The sequence below is a fragment of the Haemaphysalis longicornis genome, unplaced genomic scaffold, assembly GCF_048455015.1.
Source record: "Haemaphysalis longicornis isolate Haplotype H1 unplaced genomic scaffold, Haemaphysalis longicornis Haplotype H1 scaffold_11, whole genome shotgun sequence".
Taxonomy (NCBI): Eukaryota; Metazoa; Arthropoda; class Arachnida; order Ixodida; family Ixodidae; genus Haemaphysalis; species Haemaphysalis longicornis.
In genome coordinates, this window is record NW_027526214.1 from 90,050,391 (window position 1) to 90,065,389 (window position 14,999).

Below are 14,999 nucleotides of genomic sequence, written 5' to 3' on the forward strand. Positions count from 1 at the left end.
TTACGTGATGCTTGCATATAGCATAGCTATCATAGAAACCACTCAGGCGACACCGTTTCAGCTTGTCTACAAAAGATAGACGACTGCGAAACTTCGCGCCTTGCTAGCGCACGTAGAAGACGACTACCTCAACAAGCATTCTTTCAGCCTACGGAGCAGGCCTCCCAGCTTGCTCTAGTTCGTACAACGAACCAGCACCTGATGGAAGCCCTACTCTACAACCTCCGACATTGAGACACCAAGTACAAGCCAGGGGATCTTGTCTGGGTTTGGACTACTGTTCCTCGGCGAGAATCAGTGCGAAGCTTCTCCGGCAGTATTTCGCATTTGCCACACGTTTGTCAACTTACCTGCGAGCTGATCCCCGACAATATTTGCAGAACATCGCGACGACGCACGCCGCTTGACGTCGTCCTCGTGGTTCACCTCAAGCCTTGCTGCGCATGACGACACACTCTTTGCTTGTTGGGATTGTTGTTTTATAGGTTAGATACGTTCGCACAGGGGGTAGAGGCACGGGGATCGAAACGTCGAACAACATCCGGACTACTGGAGAGCACGCAGGATCATTCTTGTTGAGTAACGACAGCGCAAAACACTCCTATCAAACGAGATGATCTGTGCAGAACCAAACAGAGAGAATGCAACACGCGCTTCGTTCAGCACATACATAATATAGCCGGGAAATGGCTGGCGCTAAAAGAAAGCACATAATAACTCAAACGCTCCTAAGGGTACATGGCAATATTATTCAAAACAAAAGAAGGGTTTCAAATATAATTAACGTACCCATTAAAGTAAAAAGGTTTAACTGGCGTTTTAAAAAGGTGCCTAAAAAGGGCGCTTAACCGGTGCTTAACAAGAATAGTATTTTATTCGCTTTCTAAATGCTCAATGCAACTTGACACACGGAAACATGATAAAAGGTAATCAAAATGGCGAGAAACGGTAACATGAAGGCAATCAAAAAATTACGCCTCATCGAAATCCATTAGGTAATTCTTTAAAAGTTGTGTAATAAACCATGGCTATGAAAAGCTTTTTATAAGTTATATTTTTGTAATTAGTATAACAGTATTGCAGTAAAGCACGCCTTCTTTTTGCCGATTACAGCACTGAAGGCGCACGTCACCGACGTCTGTGAGCATTTCTCTTGGCCTACTCGTCGGAATGTGCAAGGATATGTAGTCCTGTGAAGTAATATGAAGCATGCAAAATTCTTATGATTCGCTTTTTTCCCAACAGGACTGATCACAGTATTTTGTGAAATTCGGCAATATATGTGAACATTTACAAAAGCCCCCGTAAGAACGTAAAGCCCAAGGGTTTTCCGCACTCTATTTTTGTATTTGGGCAACCAAAAGTTGGATATGGCGGAGGTTTACGCGGGATCAGGCAGCATTACCGCAGCGCCGAAGATATGGCAAAACGGTTGTGGTTGGTTTTATACAAAGCAACACTTTTCCAGCTTCAACCGTAATTCTATGTAGCCATTGCTTCGACCACGGAACCATCCAAACTCTAGGGTAGTACAAAAATGTTGTTAAGGTAGACGAGGAGGGAATGCCGCGTTAACCAAACATCACATTGTCCGAACTCACCTTGAACTCGTAATCTTTGTTTCATGTTGTACATGGCGTACTTTTACGCTCTCTTTCGTCCACATCGTTAAAGGTACTATAATCTATACTTCGCACTTTTACCAGGAGGCATTTCCTAATATGAATAATTTTAAAGACTTATGCTGTCTCCCTAAACAAAGCACCATCACTCTTTGGGGGAGTAACTTCGCTTTTTCGGCCTACATGAATCCACCGCCCAGTACCTCCTGAGGCGTCATTCATGACATCCAGGAATACATAACGAATGAAAAATTATTCGAACTAACTGCAACCAAATGCCATATTTGGTCAACTCCCTTATAATGGGACGAACAAGGTCTCTACTGCTCATTTTCAACGGGGAGTGTGTACCATTCTCGTGAATTGTGATTGCGAACTGCTGCGTTGCCGCCCCTATCAGCATGCCAGTCGAACTTGCAAGTGTTGTTACGACGTCGGCACCTCAACCGACATTTTCCCCCAACTCGAAAAGGCACGTGTCCCAGCTTGCGGCATCTGCATCCCTCTACGCGATCACCCCGGTTTTCTGCGAAGCAAGCTATGCGATGACCCTCACCTGAAGGTGCACAAAGACTGTTCCAAGCACCTGCTTCCCACTCAAGCTCATAGCATTCCTCACATCCAGCCCAACCACCAACCTCCTCTGGCCTACTTTACTGAAGATTTCCCGGCGCTACCTACCAAACCCATGGACCCCCGCTCCGGATCCCGCACTTATATTTATGCACAGGTGAGCTGGTCAGCATCACTTATCAGCTATACCACTGCTCGCATCCTAATTACTTTTCTCCCAAACAACCGCTCCCCAAATTCCCTCTAGATATGAATCCATGCTAGCGATACACAAAAAACAACAACTTTCGAAAAAAGAACTGGACACTCTCACCAAGCTTCAGGCCCTTAATAGATCTCCTTTCCCCACTCCCGCGGCCCCACTCATTTCCACATCCAAAAAGATAAACTCCACCATCGACACAAAGCTACTACATGTCCTAAAACGACACATCGACGCCTATCTGGCCTCGAAGACAATTGCATTTATGCGCTCACAGTCCGACAGAGCAAGATTGAAGATACTATTCAGGGCACAAATAACACCCTGTCGTCCTTCCATCCGAGCAGATGCTCAAGCATCAGCCTAATCCTGACTTCCTCTCCGGAGACTATCCTCGCCGCACAACAAGGAAGTTTCGGACACTTCAGTAGTAAGCCCCACCAGCTAGCCTTTCTCACCCGACAGGACCCTCCAGATGCCATTGCTGTCCAACAAACAAATCCTCCTACCCCTCGCTTGCACGATATAGGGCTTCCCCCACGCCCCTGAAAAACGCAGAGCTGCTCTTATACTCAGTTCCCAGCCGTACCGAACACACAAGGTAAGCCAAACCGTTCATTACACTTTTTTTGAAGTCATCTCTACCTGCGGCTTGCACACCACGTTTGCATAGTAAATATCTAGAGCCCCCCAAACAATAGTCTTCACACGGTCCATGCGGACTTGAATGTAGCCACACTCAAAACCAAAGACAAACCGCTTCTTCTCCAGGGGGATTATAAGCCCCCGCATGCAGCTTGGGGATATACACGCGCATTGGAGGAATATGTCGCTCTTTTACGCGCCAAGCAAAATAACCATTTTGGAAAATAACCACCAAATCACCTCACAATCACCAGCGGGACGAGTGTCAGTGTCACGCGTGGCGCCACACCCGCTTTATAATCACAAAAACATTCATGGCATCAGATGGTCATAACAAGATGAAGCTCTCGACAGGGATCGTCATATCATCCCGATCCGACTCGCGGCCTTGAAGAAGAATACTGGGAAATGCAACATCAGCTTAAACAAAATGGTCTGCGTTTTGAGGTTACAATATTCCCCTCCCACCCGTACACCGAATTCTTCGCGACTGGACACTGGTGCTTGAGCAATAGATAATGAAGTACCACCAATAAATCGCTCACTGAGACTACACCCGCCGCAGACGTCAACCTTATGCATTTTTGGAAGATTACTAGAAGTCTAACAATGCGCTGGAAAGGCCGTGAATTCAAGAGTTCTTTTAACCAATGCGTAACCGTTCTCACACCGCAACCACAAACCTACGCTGCTGATCTTCAAATGCAGAATTGGCGTGCTTTTTAAAACATAATCCAAGGCACTCTGCACAGGAAAAAAACCTGGAATCTGCTCTGATCCCGTTTCAACTACACCCCTTCCGGGCTGCAATCTATACATTAATACAAGAATTTATATGGAACGGCTCACTCTCTTCTCAAGGCCTCCTGAGCTCTATCCAACTCTACCATTTCGCAAAATGAGCCTGTTATCAGAACACCGACCAGGCCAATGATGACTGTGATGCCCCCTTCAACCTCCGCTGTACCGGCCCACCTGAAACGCAATACTACGCCAAGGGTGTCCTGATCAGTGTTCATTCTTATGCTCACTCACAACATTTGGGATGTTTGCGGGTGTCCGTCCGTAACACTCAGTAGTGCGAGGAGAGTTCCGAGCGATATAACTAAATAAAATTTCTCTCGGTGATTTAAGAAAGGGGGAAGGAAGAACAGCCATCGCCCTTCCATTGCGATGGCTCCAGGAAACATTCTGGATTTGACACAGTATCTCCCTTACCTCATAAGTGGCGGATTTAGCTGTACTCCGAAATGTTCAAACATTAGTGCTTATTAATCGACTTCCTGTCTGTTGCATTGATGGTAAGGAAGGTCGTACAAGTAATAGTAAGCCTAAGTCTCACGGTACAACATTTCAGTCTGAAGCCTCGGCTGCACTTACTCCAGCGCAACTAAACTCTCCACGCCTCACCAAATGCAAGCGAATGGAGGACCCCTCGGATATGCATGAGGACTCGCAAATTCGCATAGCCGCAGATCCCGCCCTCATTTTTAGTGCCCAAGGGGCCCCCACCACCACGTCCACCCTGACAAAGCAATAAAATAAACTGGTTCTCTCTCTCTCTCTCATACAAACCGCATTGGTCATCAGCGGTGATAATGCCCGACGGCTATGACAACCCCATCCTGTAGCCATCATGACATTAGAGCCGATTTCACGCACGGCTGCCTAGCTCACCAAATAACCGCAGCTGCCGCGCAGTTTGCATACAGAAAAATGTGGACGTACAAGTGATCTGGGTTCCAGGCCATGCGGGCGGCTTCGGAAAAAAAGTTCCTGCTTTTTTTCAGCCACCCCTTTCCCCAGGGCCGATTTTCCGTGCACGCTCGGGTGAACTTCTCAAGCGTTGTAGTCCCACACATGGGACGAACGCCGGACCGTGGAGTTGCTTGTACCTATTTCACCGGTAGGTGCCCGGGTCCACATAGGCACACGAATGCACATGGTGCCTTCAACAGGCCCGGTAGACGCTGAAATCGCCCCCGCCTGTGGCAGGACATGACGCCAGAATCTTTCAATACCGGCAATTGCGCAAAGCAGAATGATGGCCTGGTGTCACAAACTGCAGGCCAGCCTATCCAGTTTTTTTACATTGGGGCGGCCCTCATGACGTCCTCGTCGAAAAGGGTCGGCCATTTTGTGTCGCGCTGCGGGGTCTGGGGTACCCCCTTCGGCTTTGTGAACGCTTTCTTTGTTTCACCGTGCCGGCTACTAGGGCAATGCGAGCTGCGACATTCCTGCGCGCGTGTAGGTGCGAGGAGTTGACGTCGTCTCGATCGCGCGCTAGGGAGCGCGCGTGGGATGCCTCAAGAGGGAGGAAAAGAGGAACAATGGGGACGACGTTGACGCAGGTCTACGGGACACACAGGCGGCCAGCGGAGGTTATTTAAGCGGAAGCAAGCGGTCGCTGGGCGCTGTCCACTTGAGATTTTACCACGTGCTAGGTGATGGGAACAGTCCGGGGATGACGTGCATTAGCAGAAGTACGTCGACAGGCTCACGACGGAACGACCAACGCGTCGGCTTCGCACTCGAGTTCGCCCGTCGTCACGAGTCCCATGGTCGACCAGCTTCCGCACCCCGGAACCCCGAAGCACGTAAGCGGCTGCCCGGCGAGGACGTCTCGAATTCGGCGTGACCTTCCACCGTTGAACTTGCGGCTTCTCATTGCCACGCCTAGGGATAAGACGTTTGCCTAACAGAGTGTTTCTTGTGGCGTCGTAATTGGTTTGTTGCCTCGGGTTAAGATATCTGCCTCTTCCTGGTTTTTCTGGCGTCAGTTGCAGCTACCAAATTGAGAGTTTTTTTTTCTTAGTAGTAGTCATTTTCGAAGGTAACGATGTTTGCAGAGCGGTTTGCAGAGCTGATATTTTGATATAATAGTTGCTTTTGTCACGGGTAACGATGTTTGTCACCTAGAGTGTTTTGCGTGTTGTGTACTTGATATTTTTTCTAGTTCCGTGGCGAGGTTTAAAAAAGTGTTTGCCGCCTAGAGTGTATCGCGCGTTGCGCCCAGCTTACCTATTTGCTATGTTCTTGTGTTCGAAGGCCGGCCAAACAAAGGTCGAGCACGGCCAAACAAAGGGGTAGGCTATGGCGGATAGAGTGTCTCCGTATTCGCCACACTGTGTATTTGTTTTTTGGTTGTCGATACTTATTCAGTTAGCGCCATGCGTTAGGCGCCCAGTGTGCGGGCGCACGCATTGTACGGCAGATTAGTGCCTGCGCGAAAAAAGCCGATGTCAGTGTGTAGGGTAATTCTTTTTCTTGTATCGGGCGTTGATTGGTAACCTCTTGTTCCTGCAGTAAGCAAATATAGTTCAAATCGTAGTCGTCCATCTCTACTGTGTTTTCATTGACTCCAGCAATCTCGGCACACGTGAAAAGTTACGGGCAGGCCACCCTGATAAAATATTGTTACGTGGTGGCAAGACAAAGGACGTGAACCATGAGATGACCGAACGATATATTTGCCGTATTTACAAGATGAGGGCCTAGACAGAACCGGCAGAGGCTGCGCGCCTGCCCAGGTTCTCCTTCACTGTGCACATCCTCGTCGTCGTCTGGTAACATAACCCCGCCATTGAGGGAGACCGTCCTGGTCGAGGCCTTAGTAGGTGAGCGAGTGTGGTGAGTACGAATGATGAAATGATAATACACAATGAAAACAACGTTGCCACCACGGATAAGAATGAAGAGCTTGGTCAAGACTGGCCCCGGAACAGCCATACCTTCTGACGTCATGAAGCAACGTCCAAAACCCTTGAGAAGACACGCCGGTGAATGGGGCAGGGGGATATTGTCATCGTCTTATGTGGTCACGGTGTCTCACGTCTCGGCTCATTTCGGCTGGTCACAGGCTTGGGGCATGGGCTGGGGAACAGATGTCGTGATGGCTCACCCAGGGTAGGGCACGCAGACGATTTCCAAGAGCCTGGAGAACGTTGCTTCAGGACCGAAGACGGCACGATGCTGGAGGGCCAAGATGAAGAGGATCGTCCCGTAGCCTCCACCAAATGTTACGTGGTGGCAGGACAAAGGACATGAACCATAAGATGGGCGAACGACGTACTTGCAGCATTTACAAGATGACGGCCATGAGACAGAACCGGCGCTGGCAGCGCGCTTGCCCAGCTTCTCCCTGTTAGGTGGACGCAGCGGAACACGAACGTATGTTCCCAGCGCAGCGAAGACGGCCCAGACGGCAAAGGCGATAAGTCTTTGTTTTGTTTTTCTCTTAGGGAGGTTGTGCTATAGAGCAATTAGAAGTAACATTTACTGTTAGTAGTGTGGTTAAGCACATTTGTGACAGTGCACATACGAAGGAAGATGCTGTAGGCAAACATCGCATGTTCTTTGTCCTTTCTCTTCGAGCGTAGCACGTGCGGGAGAAAGCGGCAGTAATAACTTTGTGGACGGCAGTCAGGTAGCTCTAAAACATGCCGACAAAGAAAAAGCCGGGCGCTGTGTGCATGAGGTGCATGAGGGAGTATCCACTCGAGGATACAACGTTCGAGACAGCTGAAGATGCGGGAGGCAGGACTTCATGTCTAGAATGTGTGTAATGGAGTCGCCCCTCGACCGGCTAGAGCAGGAGAAGGAGCAACTGAAGGTACAGGTTCACGGTGTAGTGGAGGAACTGACAGCCGAAAGGCAACAGCGGAAGGTGCTGGAAGGGAAGCTAACCCAGGTAGAAAGCGTGTGTGTGCCGAGGGATGCCATTCCGGAAATCAATGGAGTACACCAGGGGGCAAGCGCAACGAGGGTGCCTGGCTCCGAGGATGGAAGACTAGGGGAGGCGAGGTCCGCCGAGTAATGGGCAGCGGGCGGACATGACGGCGCTGGTCACGAAGAGGGGCCTAACACTGCCATAGAAGACGGGAAGGGGTCACCACGGGGCAAGAGGCAATCGGCGGCAATAGGCGCAAAAGCCTCGGCGGCAAAAACACCTGCGCAGCCAAAAGAACCGAGGGAGCGGCGAGTCACTATTGTGGGCGAGTCGAATAAGCGCAGGGAAGAGCAGGTCATTAAAAAGAGGGTAGTGGACAACTACCGAGGTAAGGCTAGCACGCTCCCTGCAAAGATGGTTAACGTGGTGATGGAGAAGGCGAAAGAGCAGGTGCAGACACAATGACAGAGAAGCACCTAGTTGGAATAACGGGGACGTGCTTCAGGGAAGAGGACGAGGCATAGCGAAGCAGGTGGCGAAGGGGGTCAATAAACTCCGGGCGATTTCGGACGACGTCGATATCGCAGTGTACAGGTGCCCGAACTTGAGGGTAGAGAAGGCCACGCAGCAAGGGCAGCGGTAGAAGCCAACAGGGAAATTTGTACGCACGCTAGAGCAATGAATTTTGAAGTGGGTGACCTCGACCGGGAAGTGCACCGTGCCGGTCGGTGCCGGGCGTTTGTTAGGGACGGAGTACATTTCTCTTTGGGCATAGCGGAGCCGGTGGGGTCGCTACTAGCTGCGTGGGCGATAGCGTTTTTAGGAGGGGCCAAGACATCCTGGAAGCTGGACTAAAGAACAGGCACAGTGAAAATGCGGCCGAGACAAGCGATTGCAATGAAGTCGCATGTACAGCGCAAAGGAAAGTGCCAAAGTTAGCACACAGGGCACACAAGAGCTTAGAAAGGGGCATCAGGTAGCAAAGCAGGCGATCAAGGAGGCAAGCGACGTCCCCCCTGGTGACCGACTCTTATCCGAAACATCAGAAAAGAATTAACTGAAAGAAAAAGCGTGGGGTGACTAAGATTACCTACATTAACATGCACGGTGGCAGATCACGGGAAAAATGGTTAGAGGTTCGCGGTCAACTAGAAAAAGAAAAAACTGAAGTATATGCCTTTAGAGAAACTTTTCTTCGAGATTTAGAAGAGCCCCCAGCACTGCATGAATATATATGGCAAGGCTCTAATAGAACAGTAGGTACTAGAAGGGGGGAGAGGTCGGAATGCTTATTCAAGAAGGAGCCACTTGGCACAGAAAAATGAAAACTGCGAAGAACATATGTGGGTTAGGGGAACGATAGCGGGAAGAGAAACGCTCTTGGGAGTCGCCTATCTGTGGTCAGGTGATGATAGGGAGGTTAGATAAAAGAATAAAAAACTCGTACGATGCATTAAGCGGAACCTCGATCAGTTAAAACAATCGGGAGAAGTGATTCTAGTGGGAGACGCGAAGCCACATTGAGGACCTGGGCGGATACACAGACCGCAACGGCAAACTCGTACTAGATGTGTGTGAAGAACATATTTTAATTGTAGTAAACAGAGGGAATAAATGTGAGCGAAAAATTACTTGGGAACGAGGGGAAAAGCAGTTGAGTATAGAGTACAGACTTCTTTCAGAAGGAGTGTATGAGGTTGACTCTAATAGAAATACATGATATACTTGCCCACAGCATAGTCAGTGAACATAAACGAAAAACATTGACTTTTGGAAAATCGAAGGTCAAAACCAGAAAACGGTGGTACACGACTTGACATTAAACGATCAGCAAATGGCTAATATTGCCAAAGCCTGGAGATGAAAATCGAGATACAACCTACGGAAAATTCGAAATACAGTGAACTGATTGGTTTCATTGAAGGAAAGATAAGGAACACGAAAGAACGCAATTACTGGAAAGTAAAAAGAAAGCTTAGAAGGTGGTGAAACAAGAAAATCCAGGAAGCTATAACACAAGGCCAGCAATCCTCGAGAGAGCACAGGGAGGCCAAGCGAGTAGGAATGCAAACCGAGGAAGTAACTTTCAAGTGGAATTGGTACCGCCTTAAGAAGCTTGAAGTAAAAAACTTGTACAGCAAAAATGTAAACGAGATAGTGAGCGATGGGTCTCGAATGTACGGGCAAGGAATAAACGCGCGCCGAGAAAGTTTTGGGATCATGTAAAAGAATTAAGCAAAAAGACCAAAGAAGAAGAACATCATGTCATAAACGGCGAAGGCCAGGTAGTAAAAGGGGAAGGAGCGGTATTTCACATACGCTTAATGATACAAGAGAAGTTCAGAAGAACGGAGAGAGGGCTACAGCCTTCAGGGAGGTGGGCAAGCGAAGTCCGTACAGATAGAGAGCTAAACTTGGAGAATCTAAACTAGAAAAAAGCCGAAGAAAATCTTGCAGCTGATACGGCAATAGATACGGAAGAAATTCCTATACGGCTGGTCAACCTACTGGTTGCAAAAAGCAAGGCACAAATGACTCGTGCAATCGAAAAAGTGATAAAAATTAGGCAAGTACCGGACAATTGGCGTAAGAGAAGGATGAAGATGATTTATAAAGGTAAAAGAGACAGGGTAATGCCAATTCGTACAGGCCTATTAATGTTACCTCAGTGGAATACAGGCTGGCAATGCAAGCCATAAAGCGGAACTACAGGCGTGGATAGAGGAGAACAGCATACTGGGAGAACTACAAAATAATTTCAGACGAGACAGACGCTTAGAACACAATTTATTTGTCCCAACCCAATGCATATATGTGTCAATGGCTCAGGAGCGACAACTATGGATAGCATTTCTCGATATAAAGGGAGCCTACGACCACGTAGATTGAGAACTTCTATGGAGCATACTTGAGCGGGAGGGATTAGGCCAGGACTTTATACAGCCGTAACAGGCAATATACAATGAGAGCGAGGTGCAAATTACCTGGGAGGACCAAAAGTGCACGGAACCAGGGTTGTCCTCTGTCGCGATTGCTGTTAATGCTGGACATGGCTATACTAGAAAGAAAGTGAAGTGAAGTGAAGTTTATTTCCTTTTCATAGAAAGGAGGGGACCGAGGCAAAAGGTGGTTAAGCCTGACGAGGCCTCGGTACCCTAAGCCTATAAGTAGTACAGACGCAAACGCAAAAACACTTATTACATAGAATGGGCAGCAATCGAAATACAAAAGTAATATAAAAGCAGTAACACTTTCTAGAATACAAGACATGTGCACAATCATAGGGAAATACAAATTGATACTTGTACGAGTTCAATTTCGTACATACGGATAAAATAAAGTAAATCATTCGACTTAAGTACTTGTGTGACAAAGATAGAACAATAGATATATACAGTTGAATGCAATATAGCTTGAAGGCAGTAGAATAGGTTTTAATCTATGTTGTAACCGCAAAGGACAGGAAGTGCAAACACATATCCAGGGACTAATATATGCGTTAATACATAGTACTACTAGCAGATAGCAAACAGTGTCTGCAACAGCTCACATATATCTGCGGGGAAGAAGCCGCTGAACTGGGGTTAGTGTTTAGCACAGCAAAGTCGGGAGTTCTAGTTTTCAACGACAACGCCCGTAACGAATCAGTATTCGTTCAAAAAGCAGCAATATCATGGATAACAGAATACAAATATCTGAGATACCGCTAAACAAAGGTCAGGCGTATCTAAAAACTCATGAAGAGTATTTAAGATTGAAAGGCAGAAGAAACGCCTCTATCATGAAGCAGAGAGCACTGTGGGGATATAACCGATATAAATAGTGAGAATATTCTGGAAGGGAGTGATGGTACTAGCACTCACCTTTTCAAACGCAATAGTGTGTGTCAAATCAGAAATTCAATCAAGACTAGAAGTAAATCAGAGGGCCGTAGGTCGATTGGCATCAGGAGCACACCGTAAAACAACAAATAAGGCAGTGCAGGCAGACGTTGGATGGGAATCCTTCGAAGTGAGAGAAGCACAGAGCAAAATAAGTTTTGAAGACGACTTAGAAATATGGATGATCAGAGATGGGCGGCCAAAGTGTTAGGGTATCTTTACATGAAAAGCGTCGACACACAATGAAGGAAACGAAGCAGAAGTCTCAGGACAAAGTATATGAATCCTCGAAGTGCAGGGGAAACGACCAAGGCAATACAAAATGAAGTGAAAGGAGCAGAGACAATGACCTAGAAAAAGAGAATCGATGCGAAAAAGTCCTTAAATATCTACAAGATCGGGAAGCAGGAAACGACAAGGGAAAATTTTTTCGATAATACCAAGGGGAGTGCATTGCTCTTTGAAGCCCGAGTGGGTTGCTTGCGGACAAAAACGCTTCTCCACGAGCCGGTACAGGAAGAACTATGTGCAGGATGCGGAAATGAGGCAGAAACCGCGCGAAATATTGTAACATAGTGCAAACGTATCCGTCCAGTCCTCAGTGATAGAGCCATACAGCTTCCGGAAGCCCTTAGCATTACGGTTAGCGGAAAGGTGAACTGGACAGCCGTAGGGGTTAGTAAAAGAAGGTTACAATGTTGGTAGGGAAATAGCAGAGAACATTCTGGGAAGACGTGCGAACAAAGAAGTTAGAGTAGCAAAAAAATGACGTAAAAGTGTTTTCTTTTTTTAATATTTCTTTAATTCATTTTGTTTTTACTTTTTGCGAGGTGATTGTACAGGGGCGTTCCGACTAAGGCCGCTGTGCAACGCCACCCCGTTACAAAAGGGAAGCCACTAGGCATCATCATCATCACCCTTCTTCGGTGATCGCATCCTCGTCGTCGTCTTGTAACAATATAAATAACTGTTCTCTCGCGCCATTATTCATTGGTTTGGGCTATCGGACATAATTATCGAGGGGAGGAGTTTGTGAAAATAAGTGGCTTTTACGGCAGGACCGTTCAGCCACGTGCTCAGGTCTCAGGTTGCTGGAATATGAGAGGCTCATTTGTAGCTGCTGGGTGACGCGTTATTTTTTTTTTATTTAATTGTGGCCTTTATCTATCGTGCGAATAATGGCGGAGACGGCAAAAGTTAACTGAACTGGGACGAGCCCTCGGCTTTGAGGGAAGGGACCAGCTGGAGTATGCGAAGGAGGAGACGGCACGGTGCAGGGACGAGCGGAATGCGGAATGCGCGTGGAGCAGAGAGGAAGAAGACCGACAGCTGGAGAGAAGGAAAGAGAAGGAAGAAAGTGAGTGGCCCACAAGGCAAGAGGAGTTCGAACGGGAGCTCCGGTAGAAAGAGCAGGAATCCCAAATACGAATCCAAGAAATGTGAGAGCCCAACTTCTGGCGCCATGTCAGAGGGGTCTGCCGTTTCGATGACGAGCAGGATAAGTCCGCACAAGTTTATGCCGCCATTTATTGAATAACGCGACGATTTAGACGCGTACCTCTTGCGATTCGAACGCGTGGCCGAGGGCCAGAACTGACCTAAGCATGAGTGGGTGACAGCCCTAAGCCTCTGCCTGAGTGGCGAGGCATTGTGTGTGTTCTGCAGCACGCCCGCAGCAGAGTGTTCGGAATATGATAAGTTGTGGGAGGCCCTGATGGGGAGATTCCGGGTCACCGAGGAGGGTTTCCGCGAATAGTGTCGGGAAAGCTCGCCCTTGAACGAGGAAAGGTGGTCTCGGTTAGTGACTCGGCTGCACAACTTCTTTGATCGGTGGGTAGAGCTCGCTGGAGCAAAGACCTATGAGGCCATTTTCGAGTTGTTCCTGAGAAAGCAGCTTTGACTGTCTGCAGACCAAGTATAAAACTGTTTCTGAAGGAGAGAAACGATGCCGGGTTAGTGGACCTTGTGGCGAGGGCTTAACAGTACGCCGAGGTTCACGGATGGAGCAATTATGCGGAACGCGCAGTACCGAAGCACATGGTCACGGGGGATGTGACCGAAGCCGAGGGGAAAACGGGCCCAGCCCCAGCGTCTCTCACAAGCAAGTTGTCTGGAGGCGACGCAGTGCTATATGTGCTCCCGCGTTGGGCACTTTGCGAAAAACTGCGCAGCGTGCAGTTCGGTCCAGGGGCGGGTCAGATGAAATGCTTTATGTGGGGCAAAATAGGCCACCAGGGTTGGAAGTGTGTTCTGAAGGGGGGTAGAAACCCACAGCACTCCTAAAGGAGTCTGCCTCGGCTTGCATGAAGAACGGGTTCTACAATTTCTAAATTAGAAGTGAGGCACCATTTGGCAGCGCGGGTTTCGTCCGGAAGTCTGCCGCAGAAAATAAACGCATGCCAGTCGTGGAGGGGTTCGTCGGGAAAAGGAAGCTCCGCGTTCTTACTTATACGGGCTGCAACATCGTCATAGTGAAGCCATGCCTAGTTTCGGACGACGACCTGAAAGGGCCGAAATCACATGCTTACCTCTTGGACCGGGCGGTGTTAATGCTGCCTGAGGCGTCCATGATGGTTGACACTCCCTACTTTTCCAGCCGGATGAAGGGCAAGTGCCTAGAAAACCAGTTGTAAGACCTGGTTTTGGTGAACGTGGAGGGAGCCCGGCCTGTCTACATTCCGGTTCCGTTCTGGAACATGAATGCCACCCTCCAAGCATCGGCACCAGGCAACGAGCTTGAAAATCACCACGAAGAACAGACCAAGAGGCCACTGTCGACAGAGAGGGAACAGCCTATACGCTCGAGATTGGCGACACGACGGCTAACCCCGTGGTCACGTGGTCCCAAAGTCACTACGCGGCGCAGCTCCAGAAACGGAAGGCGACGGGCTGCATTCCGAATGTTAATCGCAGCAAGCTCGTGCAAGAACAGAAAAGCGACCCAACCTTGAGGACCTGCTATGAGCATGTCAGTCATGTGGTCATCCGCAAGAGAGGGGGGAGCTACCAGTCTTTTGTCGACGACGAAGTCATGAAGCAAAAGTCCACCACCAAGTATGGCAGCACATTTAGTCAAGTGGTGGTTCCTAAACAATGCCTGGCTGCCCTGCTAGAGCTTGCGCATGATGGAGTGATGGGAGGACACCAGGGGATAAAAAACGCTGCTGAAGGTGCAGCCGGAGTTCTTCTCGCCGGCTATGCAGGCTGATGTTGAGCAGTATTCCAGGCGAAAGAAGGTTGAGATACACGGTGTAGCCCAGCTGCCAGAAGAGGATTTATATTAGGTTCTTGTGAGATCTTAGCCGTAAGCTGGAAATAAAGGCACCCGAAAAACAATCTGTCGAAGTGATACACAGGCTCAAGGCGGAGCACGATAAGATTCCAGGTATCATTGTTCGCTTCATAGA